This window comes from Zeugodacus cucurbitae, chromosome 5 (assembly GCF_028554725.1).
Source record: "Zeugodacus cucurbitae isolate PBARC_wt_2022May chromosome 5, idZeuCucr1.2, whole genome shotgun sequence".
NCBI classification, from domain to species: Eukaryota; Metazoa; Arthropoda; class Insecta; order Diptera; family Tephritidae; genus Zeugodacus; species Zeugodacus cucurbitae.
Window position 1 is genome coordinate 51,002,631 of NC_071670.1, and position 22,228 is coordinate 51,024,858.

Genomic DNA, 22,228 nt, shown 5'->3' on the forward strand with positions numbered 1-22,228 from the left:
CGATAATTTAAAAAACGTATCCTCCTCATCAGAAGCAAATAATAATTGATTTTAAAATATATACTATGCCCAAAAAATAAGGTGACATTTGAATTTAAACTTCGCGCGTCGAAGTATTTGGAGAATTATTTTTTTTTTTAGGTTGTACTACCAACAGTCAGTCAGTCATATATATGTCAAATTTCATGTCAAAATATTCATTAGAGTTTGAGATAGGTGTCGTTTTGTGAGCTTCTAAAAGTGAGTTTTTCATTTTTGCGATAAATTTTGCATTAAATTTTGTTTACGGAATCAATTTTCTGCTGCGGATACGTTGAGGATGGTGCTGAAAGCCTTTGGTGATTAGGCTATGTCTAAAATAAATGTTTACAAGTGGTATAGTGAGTTCCAAGCCGGCCGTGAACGGGTCGAAGATGAAGAGCGTCCAGGGCGACCATCAACCTCAGCCGACGAAGCTCACGTATTCACCTGATCTGGCGCCGTGCGACTTCTGGCTGTTCACCAAGCTCACGGGGACACCGTTTTTATACGATAGAGGAGATTCAAGCCGCAGCGAAGACGGAACTGAAGGCCATCCCGTAAAGTGACTACAACCAGTGTTTCGAAGATTGGAAAATCCGTTGGCATAAGTGCATTGCAACGGACGGGATTACTTTGAAGGGGATGAAATTGATTTGGAAGAATAAATAAAGAATTTTCAAAATAAATACAATGTCACCTTATTTTTTGGACACCGAGCCCAAGGTTTAAACTGAAAAACATTAACGTTCATATGTATGCTCTATTCCAAATTATTATTATTATTATTGCTATAAAGTGTTATTATTATAAAGCCCTCTTCTGCATATAAAGTCTTTAACTGGAATCGGTTAGGATCGGTTAAAGGACTAATTTAAGTCATTCCACTTGGACAGCTAAAATCGCCAGACTTTTGTGATGTCTCAAACATCTAATATGGAACCTCAAGAGTCTACAAAGCACTTTCAGTCTGTTACAAAGTCTAAAGTTATGAAATAAGTGATTAATAAAATAAATTGAACGACGAACTGAACGGATATGGTAGCAGTTTCTTAATGCCAAAGGACAAATCAGATATATTCAAATTTCTTGATAGATTTATCTAAAAGTACTAACTAAGTATTTTTTTTTTATTTTATGGTCATATGAAAATATATAATCTTTGCTAGTCAACAAAATAAAAATAATTATAGTGAATGTGATTGATAAATTTAAAAAAATAAGCAAGCAAAAATTATGCTTCATAAATTCCTACTTTAATATTTTTGAAAACATTTCTGAGCTCGGTCTTCCCCAGTTATCTAAAGATTGGGTTAGAAAACCAAATCAGCCAAGCGCAATTTTTTCAAAAAATTGGACGTAAAGATTCAGATCTCTTCAGAATATTTTGGAAAATAATAAAAGTATTGCCTACTTTTAGGGTTAGTCAAAAATGTTATCGGATATGACCACTTAAACAATAGGTTTTTGGAATAAAAAATCATTTTATCGTTATAATAAAGCGATGATTTATTAACCACTTCAACGCAACAAAATTTTTCTAAAAAAATTAGAGCATGTTCTTAGTTTTCCAGGTTAGTACCAAATTAACTTTATTTTTTTCTTGGGGATGCCAGGAAACGATTTTTAATTTTTTTTTATTTATTAATGGGAATCATTAGAGTATAATCTGTAAATTATTTAATGATTACTTCCATCTACCTATCACTAATTCCATTGTACTATATATTCAGAAACATTTTTCATTTCATACAACAATAGATAAATGTGACGTGGTCTACGGAAAGGGGGCTAAGGTGTCAAAAAATCAAAGATGAGATGCTTTTTCACGTGATAAAATCCAAAAAAAAACCAGTTTTCGCACGTTAGCTCCCTTTTCGTAGACCAGGTCACAAATACTGAGTTTTTTTAGATAACGTTAATATCCTCTAGATATAGCTTAAAATAGAATGGAGTTGTTCTTTTATTAATTATCCCCGCTTTTCATGCATTTCTTGCGTATCTTTCTTGAAGTAAGTAAAAAACATATGCAGACAAGGTTCTACGAACTTTGCAGATTCTTAAATCTGTGCATCCGTTCAATCATTGTGGTATCACTGTCTTTTCTAGTATAAGTGAGTACCTTCGTATTGGAATCAATCATTGAAGCAAACCTGATTTATCCTAAAGTAAGCCTAATTAGAGGCTACACATTCCTTAAACATGTTAAAAAGATAATGTCTTTATTCAGTTAAAACAAATATGAATATCAAACTAGAATACTTATTTCATCCTTACATAATTTACTTTATGAGGTAAATTAGAAGAAACCTATTTCAGTTGAATAGCTGCACTAAATCAGAAAGTCGAAGGAATTGAAACTACAAAACAAAAATGGCGCTTAACCTTTTCGTGCCTATAGGTAATATTGTACTTACCGGCTTCTAATTCTCGTTATTTAATATTTTTGACCAGCTGTTTTTTTTTTCAATTGTGTAGACTTATGTATTGTGCTAGCTTACAGTTACTTTTTCTGATTTGTATGAGCTGTGCACGTGTTCATTCAGTAAGTGTTCTCCGCAGGGAGAAATTGGCAAAAATCGTTTCGCGAAAAAAGTTATACAAAAGTTGTTATACAAAAATCGTTCAAAAACATAAAAATAATTGTTTTATTTTAAAACAAAGTGAACTATATAAATAAGTAAAGATAAGAGAGTTATTTAAAAAAAAAGTTCATGAGAAAAGTGTTTAGTTTATTTATAATAATTTAATTTGTGCCTATAAGCAACATTCTGTAACTAATATACCAGGATACATAGGACTTTGAAATTTTTAGCACTTCATATTTGAGTTAAGACTAATATATATCTGTCCTAAAAAAATGTTAGCTCCGCCCATTTTAATTCGGCCATGAGAGGGTTTAACAGTGACTAGAGTTTAATAAACTAAATATTAATCTAAGATTTATTTACAGTATCCTCCAAATTAGCTCTATGTTTTTTTTTAAGCTTAAATATTTTGAAGATTAAAATGTTTCGATAAGGAAAGAAATAAAAATTATAATTCTTATTTTTTTAAATATAAATATAATAAAAGTAATCATTCATATTTCTATGAAGTCTGCATAGCCATCAGCCCATCAGCGAAGTCACCAAGTTAAATATATGAAATATACATACAAATATCCAGCGAAAGCATCAGTATCCCACGTGCAAATGTTGATAATATTGAGATGAAAAGCTCAAAATATCAAAGGTATTGCTCTTAGAAGAAATTAAGCTGAAAATACTATTTTCTTTTTCATTTCTTTTAAAGTGAATTTTCTTGTAAATATACTTGTAGTTTAATAGTTTCTGCTCTTCCCACCTTAAAATTGCACATCAAAGATCAGTAAATTTTCAAGGCATACATTTTCACAAAATTTCATTTTCAATCATCACAAAATTCAACTGTTATCAGCACGAGAAATACCACATTTACATTACACTACACAAACACACACACACATGCAACCGCATGCCAGCAGTTTAACGGTTTTGCTTGCAATACACAGTTATGTACCAACGCCAACTGCCAGGCATTCCACAGCAGCACACTTTCACTTTCACTTTCCATTTTCATTTTCATTTGTTTGTGCATTACACGTACACCCACAATAATTCAATTGGAATGCCTTCACTGCCAGACAATGCGTACAACTTTTCACTCTGTTTACATAGCATACCTGCAGGCGTTGCACGTACACAACACTACGCTTACACTCACTAACTTTTAAAGGCTTTAAGTTGCCGATAGGAAAGCCAACAACAACAAAAAGTAGTAAGTTTGTAAGTGAAGTTAAAGCGGAAATTGTAATTTACAGCAACTAGTATATATGGTAGAGCACAGTGCGAAGAGATAAAGAAGTATGTTTGTTTGTATGTATGTGTATTAGTATTGCAAAATAAAATACCACAAACACAAAATAATGCTGCAAAAAAGGCGAGCGTATGCCTAAAAGTAGCACACAGCCAAGTGCTGGCAGCTGACTTCAGCTGACGCGGCAGCCTAGCCCAATTTTTGACACAAGCGCCGAGCACATTAGGCTTTTATGGGTGATTGTGGGTACTTCAAAAGGGAAAAATATGCATTTAAACTCACACTAAAAATATTTTTAAACATATTTGCTGCAACTAAACTACTCACTTGCTTGAAATTTAACGTTTCAGCAGTTTGAACGCCTAAAAGTATGCAACGCTTTAAGTTATTTTCCAATATTTTCACGCGCTGAGCTTATTTTCTGCATTGTTTTGCAATTAATTTTGCATATTTTTACATTTACAACACTGAATAGCTTGAAATTTAACGTTTCAGCAGTTTCAACGCATAAAAGTATGCAACGCTTTTAGTTATTTTCCACTATTCTCTCATTTTTACATTGTTTTGCAATTATTTATGCATATTTCTGCTGTAACACTTCTCACTTGCTGGAAATTTTACGTTTCAACAGTTCAAACGCCTGAAAGTATGCAACACTTTCAGTAATTTTGGACTATTTTCTTGTATTAAAAGTAATTTTTCCATTATTTTGCATATTTCTGTATTTAAACTACTCACTTGCTGGAAATTTAACGTTTCAGCAGTTTCAACGCCCAAAAGTATGCAACACTTTCAGTAATTTTGGACTATTTTCTTGTATTAAAAGTAATTTTTCCATTATTTTGCAATTATTTTCACATATTTTTGCTTTTCTTTAAATTTTGCATGCATTTATTACACGACCGTTCCGCATTTTTCAACACGCGCACACACAAACACACTCACACTATCGCATTACCGACGGTCGCTACGTCACGCTCAATGTGTGTGCTTACCGGGCAACAGTTCAAATGAAACTAGTTGCGACACGTCTGCTGGCGACGCGATTGCTCGTCACTTCGTTGCCGCCGTCGTCGTCGTCGTCGTTGTCGTGCATGCACATGCCAGCCAGTAGCCGAAGTGTTCGCACCACTGGATGCTGACCGTATTCGCTTGCTAGCTGCCAATTGACGGCATTACGTCTGTGCTGCTGCTGCTGCTGCATAACATTAGGCGCGCGCCTCAAGTATGGCACGACACGACAATGGCTTACACCAAAGTATACCCATTTCGAACGCATGTAACGCATGAGAATTTCGAAGAATTGAATTTCGAAAGCCAACAAAAAAGCATCAAAACAAAACAAATTGAGCAACTGTGGCACTATTGTAGGCGAATGATCAGCTTGAACAGCTGAAATGCCATGTAATGAAATGTGCCAAAAGTTTCGAAGTGCGAATGTTCGAAAAAATACTCGCATATTTGTAAGAGTGTTTGACCGCTTCTAAATCCTAAAAACCGTCAGTCTGTTATACACAAAGCGTTGTAAGGTGCAGCACTTGCTCGTTTTCGCTTCGTTGCCGGCGCTCGTACTTCGAAAGTGTGCCAAATGAGCTTCGGCTGCGAACTCCGAAAGTGTGCTCTCACGAAAATTAAGAGCAGCCACGCTCTCTGCAAAATATTTTCAACTCTTTCGAGCGAGAAGGCTTTGCAGACAACTGTCTATCGAAGCTTTCGCCTAAAAGCTCTTGCGCCGACGTGAAAGCTTTACCAGTTCGTTAGGCAAATATTTTTGGCGCAGCACAGCGTGACTGTTAGTCTACAAACACATTTTCATAGCAGAGTTTTGTGTGCGCTTTGCCTTTTAACCTAAGCGCCGTAATGTATGCTAAGCATTTATGCGGCAGCTGGTTTGTAGGCAAATGGAAAAAAAATGCGAGAAAAAACTTTTGCATGCACAAGCATAGACGCGAACACATACAAAGAGACTCTTACAAATACTCTCACATAAATATATATAAATATATGAGAGAACACATCTCTCCTCCAGTAGTCTTGTGCACTGTGTCACATGTAGCCACTTATAAACGCTCAAACATTTGCATTTGCATAGAAATATTTGTCCACAGCCACTCAGCGTTTTGGTTCCGGGAATGCTTTGCTTGGCTTGCTTGTTTTTGTTGTCATTGTGTCTGCTTTAGCATGGCGTATGATTTGTATTGTTACAAGTGTTTGTTTGTGTTTGTGCGTAAGCGGAATTTCGAAAGCGACATATTTTTGCATGCCACGTGAATTTGAACCAAGTAACATACAAACATAAATTCAGAAATATGCCAGCGATATGCAAAAATCTCCATACAGAAATGATGCATTGAGAAGTTGAAGCATAAATGTGCTTTAGAGGATTTGAAATTTAACTGAAACAATTTAATGAAATATTGAAATTTCGAGCTCAGTTTTTTGTACTTTAAATATTGGAACTTAGAATCACAAATATTATGTTTAAATATAATATTTAATTAAACCTGATCGAGATCGTTCACAAATCAGTCTCAGTTTTGGTAAATAAAATACTTGGAATAAAACTTTGCCTACAATCAGGCTGAGTCATAATTAAAATTTTACATTTTAGCTGAGACGCATACTCAGCAATTTTTTCTACACTTTCCAATATCTTCAAGCCATAAATATAGGTTTTAATTTAACAATAAAATTATAGATTTTCGGAACAGCGGGAATTGAAATTTCTTATCAGGTCAATTGTGTTATGTGATAAGATCGATGTGGAAATTTTGAATTCGTATTGCATATAAGAAACTGAACTCAATTATTTTTTATTGTTAATTTGTATGGCTTAACAGGGAAGATCTTGGATAACTCTTGGTCAAGGTAATAATTACAAATTTCTAGTTATTAATTCTTCGGATTTTATTGACATCTTTTTTAAGCTCAACATCTTTTCAATAGCACAAATTGTATGGTATGCAACCAGAAATACTTCGGTCAAATCGGAAGTACAAAGTTTAGAATTTAGTTATCGAATAACGTATTTCGAAGCACTAAATAGGCTAAAAGTTTCTATATTGCTCTTAACCTATATTCAATTATTTTCATAAGGGCCTTGATTTAAAAACTCGCAGGTTTATGTTCTTGAAATATTTTAGTGACAGGTATGAATATGACCATGTTTTCATTTACATTTTAGGACATTACTAGAAGAAAGTTTCACACGGTTTTAAGTGCCTCAAATTATATTATTTTTAAAGAAAATGAAATAATTTCGTGGATTAATGGAAATAAAATACGTTTTAGTAGTTTTCTGAACTAACTCAAGCTATATAACGAGTGTTTTTATACTCTCGCAACAAATGTTGCTAAAGAGAGTATTATAGTTTTGTTCACATAACGGTTGTTTGTAACACCCAAAACTAAACGAGTTAGATATAGGGTTATATATACCAAAGTGATCAGGGTGAAGAGTGGAGTTCAAATCCGAATGTCTGTCTGTCCGTCCGTCCGTCTGTGCAAGCTGTAACTTGAGTAAAAATTAAGATATCTTGATGAAACTTGGCACACTTATTTCTTGGCACCATAGGAAGGTTGCTTTCGAAAATGAGCAAAATCGGACCACTGCCACGCCCACAAAATGGCGAAAACCGAAAACACATAAAGTGCCATAACTAAGCCATAAATGAAGCTATGGAAATAAAATTTGATATAAAGGATCGCACTAAGAAAAGGCATATTTGGATGCAATTTTTTTGGGGAAGTGGGCGTGGCCCCGCCCCCTACTAAGTTTTTTGTACATATCTCGCAAGCCAATAGAGCTATATAAACCAAACTTTCTGCAGTCGTTTTTTTAGCCACTTCCTAATACATTCCAAAAATGAAAGAAATCGGATCATAACCACGCCCACCTCCCATACAAAAGTTAGGTTGAAAATTACAAAAAGTGGGTTAACTCACTAGCGAAAAACGTCAGAAACACTAAATTTCACATAAGAAATGGCAGATGAAAGCTGCACTCAGATTTTTTTTACAAAATGGAAAATAGGCGTGGCGTCGCCCACTTATGGGTCAAAAACCATATCTCAGGAACTACTTGACAGATTTCAATGAAACTTGATTTGTAATAGTTTCCTTTCATCTCAATGATATGTTGTGAAAATAGGCCAAATCGCTTCACAAGCACGCCTACTTCCTATATACCAGGACTTTGAAGACAATCTGAATCGTTTACTTTACAATATATAAAGTAAGCACTAGTGAAGATATCGGTGCAGAACTTTGCACAAATACTATGTTAATAGTGTGGCAGCCCCATTCTAAAAATCGCCGAAACCGCACCATAGGTTTTTAAGGCCCCATATATCGAACACGAGGACCTCGGTGCTTCTAACCTAATATTATGGTTTCCAACTTTCAATGGACTTTATACAATATATATGACGAATATTGCGTATTATATAGTATAAATAAAGTTAAATAAATAAATTGCGAGAGTATAAAATGTTCGGTTACACCCGAACTTGGCCCTTCCTTACTTGTTTTGTTTTAAATGTGTGGTTTTCAAGGACAATATTTTTTTCGGAGTTGGTCTTTTCGACAGCTGTATGTAAACGCTTTTTAGTTTTCCATTTCATAACTCTGCACAACACTTGGGTGGGTATTGGATCAAACTAACCTCTTTCGTGAGATTGAGTTAGAAATAAAAAAAGAGTCTTATTCAATTTCCATAGTTAGCCTGCAAAATCGAAATATTTGACAGACATGTTTTGTATACCATTGAATCGAGATAAAAATGTAGATTATATTCATATTTTGGATTTTTTAGTAATTATAATTATTTTTATAAGTTCTTCGAATCAAAATATTTCGATTTTGGAGGCTAACTTTGAAAATCGGAAAAAACAATTTTTTTTTTACTTACTCAATCTCCTGGAATAATTTATTTTGCCCCAATATCCAGAAAGAAGTCGATTGTGTCGTATATTGTAATGCACAGACTTACTCCGGAACAAGATTTATTGCTGGCATATGGCCGCAATTGTTAAAAAAGAGGTACAAAATTGGGCTTCTTGGCCGAAATCATTTGTAAAACCTAATAACAATTTATCTTTACAATACACTACAATGAGGCCCTATGTTCCACCTAGGAACTCTGGGAAAATAAATATTTATATATCTTTACAACACAGCTAAATTCTTGCCCATAACATCAAATTATATGCGTTTTAATCACATGTATAAAACAACACCATTTATATGCATATCCGACAACATTACATTCAGAGAAGATTCTAAAGGGGCTATTACGGAAGAAGACATGCAAAATTCTCAAAATGGCTTTGTATGACCATGAAATTAAGTTGATCAAGTAGCTGACACTGTCAAAATATTAAGGAAACATCTTGAGTATACTCGTATTATGAATGAATATTTAGGTATACGAAGGATCTTAGAAAAATTAATGTCACACAAGTTCAGCCGAAGCACCTTGTTCAAAATCAATAAAGAAATTGTAAAATTTTTTGGTTTTGCTTCCAAATCTACCGTATCTTTGACACTGCCCTCAGCAGAGAGTATAATTTTTTGTTCACACAACGGTTCGTTGTATGTCTTAAAACTAAAAGAGTTAGATATATATATCAAAATAATTAGGTGACACTATGGCGTGGCTCCGCCCACTTATGGGTCAAAAACTACATCTCCGAAACTACTCGACCAATTTCAATGAGATTCAGTTCATAATATTTTCCTGTCTTTCCAATGATATGTTATGAAAATAGGCCAAATCGTTTCACAACCACGGCTACTTTCCAAATACCATAATTTTGAAGTCAAGCTTTCGGGACTATTTAAAATTTTGAATTTACTTCTCGAAATAATTGTTTCCACAAATACTTTTAAGCCTAAACATCATTACTACGAACCCTTATAGACACTAAGAGTTTTCGCAAAAATCCATTAATAAGAGTACATAGTAATTTAACTTGCAAAAGAGAAATGTTTGGAACAACTAATCGCCTCACTGGGACACTCACTTTCGTTACAAAAGTGATTCTTTTCGTCCGAATATAAAAGTGAAATTTCCGGAAAAGTGCACAATAAAAACATTTAACCCCTTTGACAGCTAAGCGATGCAACAAAATTGTGTTGCTTTGTGTGCTTTATGAAACACAATTTTTTTTTGTTTTTTGTTTTTTGTTTTTTGTTTTTGTAATAGTTTCACCACTTTGTGTGGCATAGCGCGTGAAATTCAAAGCCAGTTGAATTTCAATAACGAAATATAAGTGCAGCGAGCCCGGGTATACTATGAAGATGTGTGTATGTATGTATGTATGTGGATAGAGAAAATAAACAAGCGCGCTAGTAGCTATCTATTACAGATGAAACTGCAACTACTTTTTCACTTTTTAGCAACTAGGTGCCTGTATTCACATATATAAGTGAGTGTGGGTGTGTGTCTGTGTCAGTGTTCACACACGCACATACACCAACAAAACTAACGGTAGTTTCTCACACTTATCCACTTTGTGCAGCAGTAGCAGCAATTCATTTTCCATGAAATGGCGCTTGCATGCAATTAGAACTTAATGAATTTTTAAATAGCATGCTTTTAGGCGCATGACATGCGATACACCATAGACTCTACTGGGTGTCTGTATGTGGAGTAACGGTGTCTGAATAGTTGACTCAATTTCATTTTAGCGCTAATTATTTCCGGGCCGGTTGCAAAGAACTACACAACTACTCAGCGTAGTCTCATTGAAAGTTGTACACACACACACATACTCACACATGAATATTTACTACTTTCATATATAACATATGTACATATTTATAACGGTACTTTTAGACATACATATGTACATATATTTAAGCGTGTAAAAGTGTTAGCTACTTGAAAGCGCTAAATTGCTTATTAATTGAAACATTAATAAGGACAGCTACACGGGCACACATACACACACATACACACTTAAGTAGAGGCACGTGTGCTCACAGTAGTACACACACGTTCACATATGTGTAAGTTGAAGTGGTGCTCTTTACTGATGTCATTAATTTGTGCGGAAAATCTGTTTAACGGTATTAGGCGCACCGCATGCACGTTTTCACATTTGCCACAATTTCTTAGTTAGGTAAATAACAAAAACAAAAGCAACAAAAGTAAACGCACTAAATTAATCTTTAATCTTCTTGATGTCGTTCAATTGAAATTGTAATAGCTTTATTGATAATAAAATTTTGATTTTTTATATTAAAATTTAAAGTCTTTTACACTGTCAAGTGATGTGAAATTTGTGGTTAGTCCCGATTTTTGTTTTTTTTTTTTTTTTTGATTTTGGTTTCGGGAGTTCGATATTCATTTTCTAAAATTTTATGTAAATAACTATTAGAAAAAAAATGAAAGTGCAAGATATTAGAAAAGTTAGTCCTGGAATTTCGGGATCCCGAAATTTATTTTTCTGCAGTAGTCAATATAAATTATGTTCATTTACTATATTTAAAAAAATAAAATAACAGAATTAAAATCCTCGATTGCATTGTTGTGAAAAGACTATAAAAGATACAAAATATTAAAAAAAACATGTGAGTCCCGAAATTTCGGGATATTGTTTTTGGAATCCCGATTTATATTTTTCTTTAAATTTAACGTAAATAATTATAAAAAATATTAAACTGCAAAATATGAAAAAACTAAATCTCGAAATTTCGGGATCCTTATTTTTTCCAGAATTTCGTTAATTTACTCTATTTCTAAAATCTATCCCAAAACTACCAAAACAAAATCTGGTCCCAAAATCAAGGGATTATGATTCCGGGATGTAAATACTTTCCGTAACTACTATTTCCATACTATTGAAAATAATAAAATATATAGTTGAAACAATTATGAGCCCGAAATTTCGACGACTCGAAAAGAATTTTAGGCCAGTCGTCGACAAAAAAAAAAAAAATTAATTTTATTGTTATATTTACGACAAATAATTATTCACAATACCGAAATTTAGAGAATCGGAAAAGAAATTTTTGACAGCGGTTCAAAGAAACTACGTTTATTGTTCATCAGCTTTTAAAGTCTGTTAAAACTTCAAAATATTAAACACAAGTAAGGTAAGTTCGGCTGAAACCGAAAATTTTATACTCTCACATACAACACACAATTTGACCCACATATTCGTCATATACATTGTATAAAGCCCATTGAAACCCTAATATTAGGTATATGGGAGCTAGGTGAAGTTATGACCCGATTTCACTCATTTTTAGCACAGACACATTACTAGAAGAAAAATATTATCTTTGAATTTCGTTAAAATGTCTGAGAGACTTAATTATATTTTCGTTAAAAAATGTAGAAGAAACATTGAGGTCCTCATGTTTGATATATGGGGCCTTGAATACTTATGGCCCGATTTCGACAATATTTAGAAGAGCGATGCCACACTATAAATGCATTATTTATACAAAGTTGTATTCCGATATCTTCAATTGTGATTACTTTATACATATATTGTAAAGTAAACGATTCAAATCGACAGTTCTGGTATATAGGAAGTAGGCGTGAACCGATTTGTCTTATTTTCATAACATATCATTGGGATGCCCGAAAATAATATACATCGAATTTAATTGAAATTGGTGGAGTAGTTTCTGAGATATGGTTTTTGACCCATGAGTGGGCGGAGCCACACCCATTTAAAATTTTGTATAGCAATTTGAGTGCAGCACTTCTGTGGCTTCTTTATAATAAAATTTAAGGTTTCTGGAATTTTCCCTTACTGAATTCAAGCATTTTTAGTAGTTTTCAACTTAGCTTTTGTATGGGAGGTGGACGTGGTTATAATCCGATATCTTCATTTTGGGACTGTATATGGTAATACCTAAAAGAAATGACTCTAGAGAGTTTGGTTGATATAGCTCTAGTAGTTTACGAAATATGTACAAAAAACTTAGTAGAGGGCAGGGCAGTGGTTCATAAAATTGCATTTATTAATTTATATTTTTTTTTAAATACTGTTGAAAATAATCAAATAAATAATTTAAAAAAAATGTATGTCCCTAAATTTCGGGAACTCGGAAAAAATTTCACGCGAAAAAAATTTATGAATTTATTTGTGATATTTGCGACAAATAATTATTGGCAATATAACTAATAGGTTAAATTTCCTTCAAAACCTGTAAAATATTAAAAAATAAATCTTCGAATACCGATATTTCTCGATTTTGAAAAGAAATTTTTGACAGCGGTTCATAAAAATTTCGTTTATTGTTCCTAATTTGTAAGTTACAGTCTGTCTAAAGTGCAAATTATAAAAAAATAAGTATGAGTCACGAAATTTCGAGATTTCATCTGATTGTTTTTAAATATTGTTAAAAGTAATAAAATAGTTCAGAAAGTGTGAGTCCCAAAATTTCGGCATTTAGAAATGTATTTTTTTTGGTAATATGCAATGCAAATTCTGTTTTCATTTCAAATATTTTGTGCTAGCAGTCATTGAAGAATCGACTGCATTTATATGAAAAGTGTGTTAGACCGAATAAAAGTTTGAGTCCTAAAATTTCGGGATTTTGATATCGGGATCCTGAAATATTAACTTTTCATTGGTTTATCAAAACTTAACGTAATTTTTAATATTTTCCGCAAACGATTTATGAATATTAAATATATTAGACGAGTTTATTTAAGTCTCTATGAAGACCAAACCTGCTCAGAAAAGCAATGAGAGCTTTTGAGTTCTTAAATTGGACTTTCAGAATATCTCTTGAATAAATCATTTGAGTTTCTATCAGTCACCCTAACAATTAATTGCCATAACTTTAAGAGTATCTTATAGTCGTATACTTGATAGAAAACACTCGAAAGCACAAACTATTGGACCCCACCCACGGCGAAATCAATTAAACTGTACACGGAAGACATAACCACGCTGAAGCACACACCTTAAAAGTTCCCCAAACGACTGTAAGCGCGTTAACCGCTACAAAATAATGCAAACGCATTCACACACACACACATATAGACATGCATTCACACCCACAGGGGCGGCAGGGAATGCTCGTAAAAAAGAGTGACACACGCTATTAGCGGGCTAAATAATGTGTTGCATGTTGTTGTGTTTAAGCGTAGTACAACAAACAAGAGTGAAAACAATTTGCGATTTGCACAACTACAGGGAAACATACACACATACATATATAGATCTGTATATGTATGCATGTGCCTCTGTGTGTTTAGTTAGCGCCACCCAAGCGACGAAGAATACCAGCAAACGCTTCACTCTTTGTGTATTTTATTCTATTTTATTTTAGTGCTTTTTTCACACAACTTTCCCGGCGTTCTTCTTTCATTGCCTGCTGCGATGCGTTGCGTTCCGTTGCGTCTCACGGCGTCCGCGTCATCGCTGTGCATTTTTATTGCTGGGGTGGACACGTTAAAATTACTGTTAAACAGAGTTTAGTTCAGATAGAGATAGAGGTGAAAGGACACAAATAGTGATGACAATATTATAGTTGTTGTTGTTGCTAGTGCTTGCCGCTCCACACACTTCTCACATTGCTGGCGGCCATTGTCACCTAACCGAGCGTTGGGTTTATCTGCCTTCGGTTGTATATACATATATACATATATATATTTGTTACTATCTCCACGCAGCGATCGAGTGAAGCAGCAGCGGGAGTAGCAGCAGCAAACTTTTCCCATATTTTGCCGTGAATTGTTGCTGTAATAAGGATAAGTGTGTGCGTGCGTGTTCGTGTGCGTGGCAAGACTTTGTTGCGCACCGGTAATTGCGAATATGAATGCACATATACACTCATATATACATACATACATATGTACATACATCGCTTGGCGGCGTGCCCACACGTACACGTGTAAAGTGATATTTATTCGGTTGAGCAGAAATAAGCGTAACATAAAACATTCGCCGCGAATGACTAAAACTTAAGTTTTCCGCAGCAATTTATGAGTGGCACACAATTGCTTCACTGCTTCTTCTCCTCATTCTTATCCTCTTCTTTTTTGGAGATTATTACATTTACTTTTACACTTTGCGGAAAGCGATAAAAGCACTTAAGCACACGCCAAGTAATATCGAGGCGCCGCGATTAATGTGATTTGCTGCTTTCGGGTTTGTGTATTTTTGTTTTTTTTTTAGTCTAATATTAATAAGGGAAGCTGCTTTGATGAAAATATATTATTTTTTTGAATATACTTACATATGTATAACTAATATTATCCCTGTTTCTTAAGGATATACAATGAAACCAGTAAGGAAGGGCTAAATTCGGGTGTAACCGAACATTTTATACTCTCGCAATTTATTTATTTAACTTAATTAATATTATATAATACATGAAAGTTGGAAACCATAATATTAGGTTAGAAGCAACGAGGTCCTCATGTTCGATATATGGGGCCTTGAAAACCTATGGTCCCATTTTGGCGATTTTTAGAATGGGGACTATAAACGTAGTATTTGTGCAAAGTTCTCCACCGATATCTTCACTAGTGCTTACTTTATATATTGTAAAGTAAACGATCCAGATCGTCTTCAAAGTTCTCATATACAGGAAGTAGGTGTGGTTGTGAAGCGATTTGGCCTATTTTCACAACATATCATTGGGATGTTAGGAAACTATTGCAAACCAAGTTTCATTGAAATCGGTCGGGTAGTTCCTGAGATATGGTTTTGATAAGTGGACGACGCCCACTAGTTAGTTTGTGTTTCTGACGTTTTTCGTTAGTGAGTTAACCCACTTTTAGTAATTTTCAACCTAACCTTTGTATGGGAGGTGGGCGTGGTTATTATCCGAGTTCAACTATTTTCATGTTGTATGGTAAGGTACGTAAGAGAATCGACTATACAAATAACCGATTTAGGGGCGGGGCCACGCCCACTTCCCCAAAAAAATTACATCCAAATATGCCACTTCCTAGTGCGATCCTTTATTCTAAATTTTACTGTTCTAACTTTATTTATGGCTTAGTTATGACACTTTATGTGTTTTTGGTTTTCGCCATTTTGTGGGCGTGGCAGTGGACCGATTTTGCCCATTTTCGAAAGCAACCCTCTCACTGTCCCAAAGCAACATGTGTTCCAAGTTTCATTAAGATATCTCAATTTTTACTCAAGTTACCGCTTGCACGAACGGACGGACGGACAGACAGAGATGATCATCCTGATCATTTATATATATATAACCCTAACTCTTTTATTTCTTGGTGACACAAACAACCGTTATGTGAACAAAACTATAATACTCTCTTCAGCAACTTTGTTGCGAGAATATAAATATCGATATTATGATTTTTGGAGTCTGATTAAATTATAATGAAAATTAAATTAATTAATTAAATTCTTTGTTTGAAAAGGCTATTAAAATGTCCCGAAATTTCGGTTTTGTGATTTTGGGACCCTGATGAATAATTGTTAAAAACAATAATAGATATTTCTGTTTGAAAAGGTTATTAAAACACCGAATTATTAAAAAAAAATGTAAATGCTAGAGAACTTTTTGTTGAAAATACTGCTAAATCGGTAGATTTAAAAAAAAACATTGAGTCTCGAAATTTTGGGATCCTAAATAGGTAATTATGACAACGAAACTAATCGAATACATATTTTTATTTGCAGAGGCTGTTAAAGCGACGGAATATTAAATAACAATTAATGAAATTAATTTTAATCAGCATTCTTTTATTAACCCATTAAATGCCAACCATTTTTTTCTTTATTAAAATGATATAATTAACTCCCTCTTAAAAAATAATAGCTGACAAATTTGAAGTAGTGTCCATTTGGACCTGTACCTAAGCGAGTACAATGGGATAATAACGAGTATCTATGTAAAGTTGCAGTTATGTGGAAAAAATTTAATTGATTCTTTGAAGACTATTAGCATGATAATTTTTGAAACAATCTCGATCTACATAAAATGCTTTATTAGATAGCTCACAAATGCATCGAATTTTTTGGGGACTCTCCTCGCACCTGAGGTGGTCCGGGATTCATTTTGATGTGAAAAGAGGCCACTACCATTTCTTTCCCCGAAACTTTAAACGGTAAACATGCAAAGCTTGGTGCTGGAGATCAACTCCACTTTGGCTGGTATTCTTCCCGTCTTGACCATCGTTTGACGGTATCCAACAGTTAATTTGTATCAATCGAAATGGCCACGATCGCTTGATCAACATAATTGGTGGCCCCAGAAAGGGTGCTGAACTTTTTACCCTAAAAACTTTGCATATCCATTTTAAAATATACAAAAAATATATGCAGATATTGTGTATCCATATTCCCATTACGAAACTTCCTCAATCATACCTACAGCCTTAGCTGTCCAAGAGTTAAATGCTAACTGACCCACGAGAAAAACAAAATTTACAAAAATGATAACGGGACCTCTTATGTGTACAACGGTAATTACATATATGTATATTCATTCATGAAATCTGGATGTTTTATAAACTGGCGCGTCTGCTCCTGACGGCGTTTCAATGAAGCATTTTGTTCTGTACCCAAGCGGGTACAATGTGATCGAAAGGGTTAAACGCTGTTCTGCGCTTCCTTTCGCTTTTTGAAGCTCACATGGCACTCAAGAGAAAGAAAACAACCATAACTCATGTCCTGAACGTAGTCAAAATTAACAAATCAGTTGAATTAAAGCAAAATTCATAACAGCATAGGTGGGAGCTCAAAACTTAACTAAATTTAAGTACCAAAGCAGAATTGGCCTTCTTTCAGATATTTTTCTGAATACTACTTTAATTTTTAGTATATCTAGCTAACTTAGACAGTATTGAAGTGATATATGAAACTTAAAGACAGGGCTTTCATTGGCCATACCTTGAAGTTGAAAGTAATAAAGGTTCTCTTCTAGTGGATTATACTTCAAAAGATCGACAAAAATACTCATATTGACCCCAATTCCAGCGAAATCTCGATCTCATTTCAGGGTTCATTGAAGATTAAAAAAAAAGAACGGACAAGATTAATGTCGAATAGAAATCAAACTAAGTAGCCTTAGCGAAGATTAGTTCACTTCTGAACCAACTTAATTAAATAATGATATATTTTCAGAGCAACCTAAGCTTTGACTATTACAGATTGAACCCTCAGGCCGTGGTAAAATGAAATTCCAATTAATGTCTGCTCTCAGGAAGCTACTTATAACTTTGAGCTAACGCTCGTCACCCAAACATAACCTCTAAAATTTTAAAGTACAAATATAAAACTAAGTATCTTCCTTTTTGAATCTCTCCAAGCTCAATTCCCATGCAAAACACATCAAGTGATGACCCTGAGCTTCCGACTAACCCCAAATCGTGTGCTAGTCACATGCCAACCCACTTGACTTTGTCTGCCAACGAATGACCCATTTTATTTTTCGCAATTAAAACTTATTAAAAGCCCTCCACCAACCAGTTGCAGCAAGGACATAAGACAAAGCTGTAGATCAACAGATACAAGACAAATAACGGTATATGTACATACATATGTACACATAAGGCAGCCCACACACCCTGCAGCAACGAGCTAAGTACGCAGCAGACCACCAAGCGGCTTAAACCAGCATGAAGTGGCGAAACAAAAGAAATCGGAAATAATCTCCAACCGCGACAAATATACAAGACAGGAAGGCGAGTTCGCACACATACCGAGAGTATGAGAGTAAGGGGTGTTTTTTTGTTTCTTTTTTGGGGTGAATTTTTGGCTTTATGACACTTAAGTCGCATTTCCTTGTACGAAACTGACACGCAATCAGCGCTATTGTTCTCACTGCGACTTCTCCCGGTACTTGAACTTGTACTTAAGTGCTTATCTACACATTTACTCTAAGTACTAGTAGCACGTCTGCTGCGCGCTCGCGTCTTAATGCTTTGATTTTATCATAACTTCTTATATTTCATTTCACTATTTATACTTTCCATTAGAACCACTAATAATGCATGCTGTGTGTTTGTCTGCGTGTCGTGTGCGCGCCCAGAGGGTTGTCAGGCGAATTGGGAGTTTCGTCGCTTTGAAGAAGTCACAGCAAATAAATCTCCACTTTACCACTAGTACAAACAGTGAGTGGAGCAAGGAATATTCAATAAAATGGCATGTGAAATGTGTACTTTCATTTATGTAGTGAGAAGGTGGAGATGAGGTATACAAGCGAGCTTGTGCTCAAATTAGTAAAAGAAGCTGAAGAAACAGTAGTCTCTTGATTTAGGCAGCAAATTCAAATTTAATGAGCTGTAAATTAATGTTCTTTTGGTTTCTATTTGCAAATATTTTGTCTCCTGTCTATATTTATAGCTTTTCGAACCCTAGGGTGTGTAAAGTGAGCTGGAACTTGAAGCATTTCATATGCTCTTAGGCATGTACATAAGTACTTCAATTAAAGTTAAATGTGTCGAATAAATCGCTTTAATATACAAATAGGGAGAATTTATAGATTTTTCTATGTAGAGATTCTGTGACAGATTAAAAATCAAATTCAAAATAGTTTAGACTCATTATTAACGTCTAAAATGATCAATATTCAATTCCATTCCTATGAAAACAACCGATTTTGTTTTAAGTATAGGCAAAAATTTGATATAGAAGTGTTCCACAAGTTCATCTTTATCAACAATGTCCTGTATTCAGGAAAGTTTATCGTCTTTAATGCACGATTTCTCATTTTCTTAAAGGTAAAAAATTAATTTGTTACTCAGAATACCTTAAATTTTATATAGTGTAATCAGGAAGAGTCTTTGCAGATGCCAATCGTTTCCTTTTGAAAGTAGAATAGTTATGTCGACGGAGAAGCTTGATTTCGTTATAAAGTAGTTGCAGGTAATCAGTAATTTTTCTACAATTCTGAGTGTATTAGCCCAAAGAGTAAAATAGGAGTTTGATAACTGTGGACAGTGGATGGTAATTTTCATAATAAGCTTGTTTGGTATTTTAAGGTATTCACGATTCTATTTAGTATTAATCTTTTTCTATTAACAATTTTCTAATATTATAAAGAATAATAAATGTCTGAGAAATGGGAGTATTTGCATCAGAGAAGCCATATAATTTCATGATGGATTTGATAAAGTTCTCTCTACAATATTAATTAATTTGACTTCATATTTAAGTGCCTCTCCGTTGGCAAAGTGCAAAAATTAATCGTTCTTAATGTCGTTAATTCTAATATGCTCTATGAAAGAGCGCTTTGTTAGATATAATGGTTATAGTCCAGCTTAATTGATAACACTAACAAGGACAACCTAATTTGAGAAGTGTTCCATAACATCACGGAAGAACATTATTAATTATTATACCACTACACTCGTAAACTCTTAAGCTTAAAATATCATTCACCATTTTATCCGATGTTCACACCAAACCTAAAACAAAAAGATACTTTACAATCTTGCTTTCAAAGATCCTCAAAACTATATCACTGAGAACTGAAAACTTTTCAGATAAAGCTACTATAAAATGTACTTAGACATTAGTTTTAAATCATGGTTAGTATGGAAAAATCGCGCAATCCTTACTAACAGAGCACAAGACAGGTAAAAAGTAGATAATACATATAGATCATAGTGATGGCCGATATTAATTTCGATGCATCCAATGGTGGTTGATAATGTGGTTGCGGTTAATGGGTAAATGAGTGACACCACTCGCCATAGTCACCATTTTAGATCCTAGATTTGAAAATGTGTATTTTTCTGATGACATTTCATGTCTGAATGCGGTTAAAAAATCAGAGGAATTATGAGGGTTAATGATATTGCAGAAGTTGAAAGGATGAACGCTTCAGATAATTCTGATATAATAGAAAACTCGTTTAGTATTTGGACTGACCATCATTAGTTAGTACAAACAAATTGGAAAATAAATAGTAACAGTTTGTTGGATGTGTCAGACTATCCATATATTTGCGCACACCAGTTGGAAGGCTAGCAGAAAATACACCGGAAATTTGTAAAGATTTACAACCACAATTTCCTAAATTATATAAAGTAGCATTTAAATACTTAACAATTGTCGCAACATTAGTACCATTCGAAAGTCTATTTTCGAATTCTAGTCAAACATTGAGCAATCAAAGGAAAGGAATAAAACCTAAAAGGTTAAATAAAATTTTATTTTTGCAAAGCCTAGGAAAAGAATAATTGGATTTGTAAAAACTAACTCAGTCCAGTTATTTTGTGGAAAGTGTTACAAGTATCGTCCGATATTAGTATACATATGCATATTGACTACCTCTTCCCGAAAATGAAAAAAAAACAATCACATTGAAGACCGATCATCGAGATTAGCTCTCATTACACAGCCACACAAAAAACAGTTTGGTTCTGATCTGGTCGCTGAATGAAAACTCGAGGTCTATTTTAACCACATCCGATCAGGGTTTTGAGATAACTCCAAAAAAACAATATGGCGGACAGCTTTTGTAAAAATTCATCGACTTCGTCTGATACTCGTTACTTGGCACGTTAGAATCGCTGATTACGAATCCGATGTCCAATATGGCGGACCCTTTTTTAAAAAAATCATCGGGATCGCTTGAAACTCGTTACTCGGGGATTTTCAGAGTCGCTGATTACGAATCTGGTATCAGTTTTTCAAAACCCGCCATATAGGAACCATTTTCGATTTTTTTTTAAGAAACGATTATAATTATATTAAACACCCAGAATAAGGAAAATCAGGCGTTCTCTATATCAAATTTGATCTGATTCCTTCAGACTTTTATAAATATACAATTAAACGCCTGCCTATCCTTAAATTTAATATCGAATAAAACTCTTATCCAATATGTATAAGCCTCTCTTTCAAATTTATATAAATTCAAAGTAATAAATGCGGTTTGTTAATGAAGAAAAATTGCAAAATGCCCAATTAATTATTTGTAACAATCAAGAAACGTTTTGCAGCAGTTTAAAGAAATTTCGAAATACCACATTCTTTCACATAATAGTACATCTGTTTTAAACGCTTACGACCGTATTAGTGTCGAGCGGTATTTAGTATGCAAAGCCTATTGTAGCTTTTGACGCAACTTAGCAATTAAATCACAAAATGCTGAAAGTAAACAAAATGTGAAGAACTAATATTGGTGAGCATACGAACAAGCGTCTTGAACAAGAGCAGCGTTTGATAATTTATTATTGCGTAAAGAATTTCTTAAGCGTAATCTCATGACTTATGGATGTATACTCGCAAGTATGTTGTATTAAGAAATGGCACAGAAAATAAATTTCGTTTTGTATCAGAATTTCTTAAATGATTTTCATGTAGAATTGTTAAGTGGACTATTTATTATTAATAAGCCTTACTTGGCTTTAAAAATATGTAGTTTCGTGTATGTAGGTATAAGTAAATATGAGGGGACTTCCAGTGAGAGATGA

General features: G+C 34.0%; 1 protein-coding gene across 2 annotated transcripts in view; it reads right to left on the minus strand.

Moving 5' to 3' along the window:
- The window catches only part of LOC105210652 (uncharacterized), a 367,952-nt gene that overhangs the window by 306,814 nt on the left and 38,910 nt on the right, over nt 1–22,228 (minus strand). The window contains exon 1 of one of the 2 annotated variants that reach the window (XM_054231240.1): nt 4,183–4,847. The exons of the other annotated variant lie outside the window; for it this stretch is intronic. The gene's annotated coding sequence lies outside the window, so the exon portion shown is untranslated. Of the gene's footprint in view, nt 1–4,182; nt 4,848–22,228 lie in introns of those variants that run through there. 2 annotated transcript variants of the gene reach the window in all.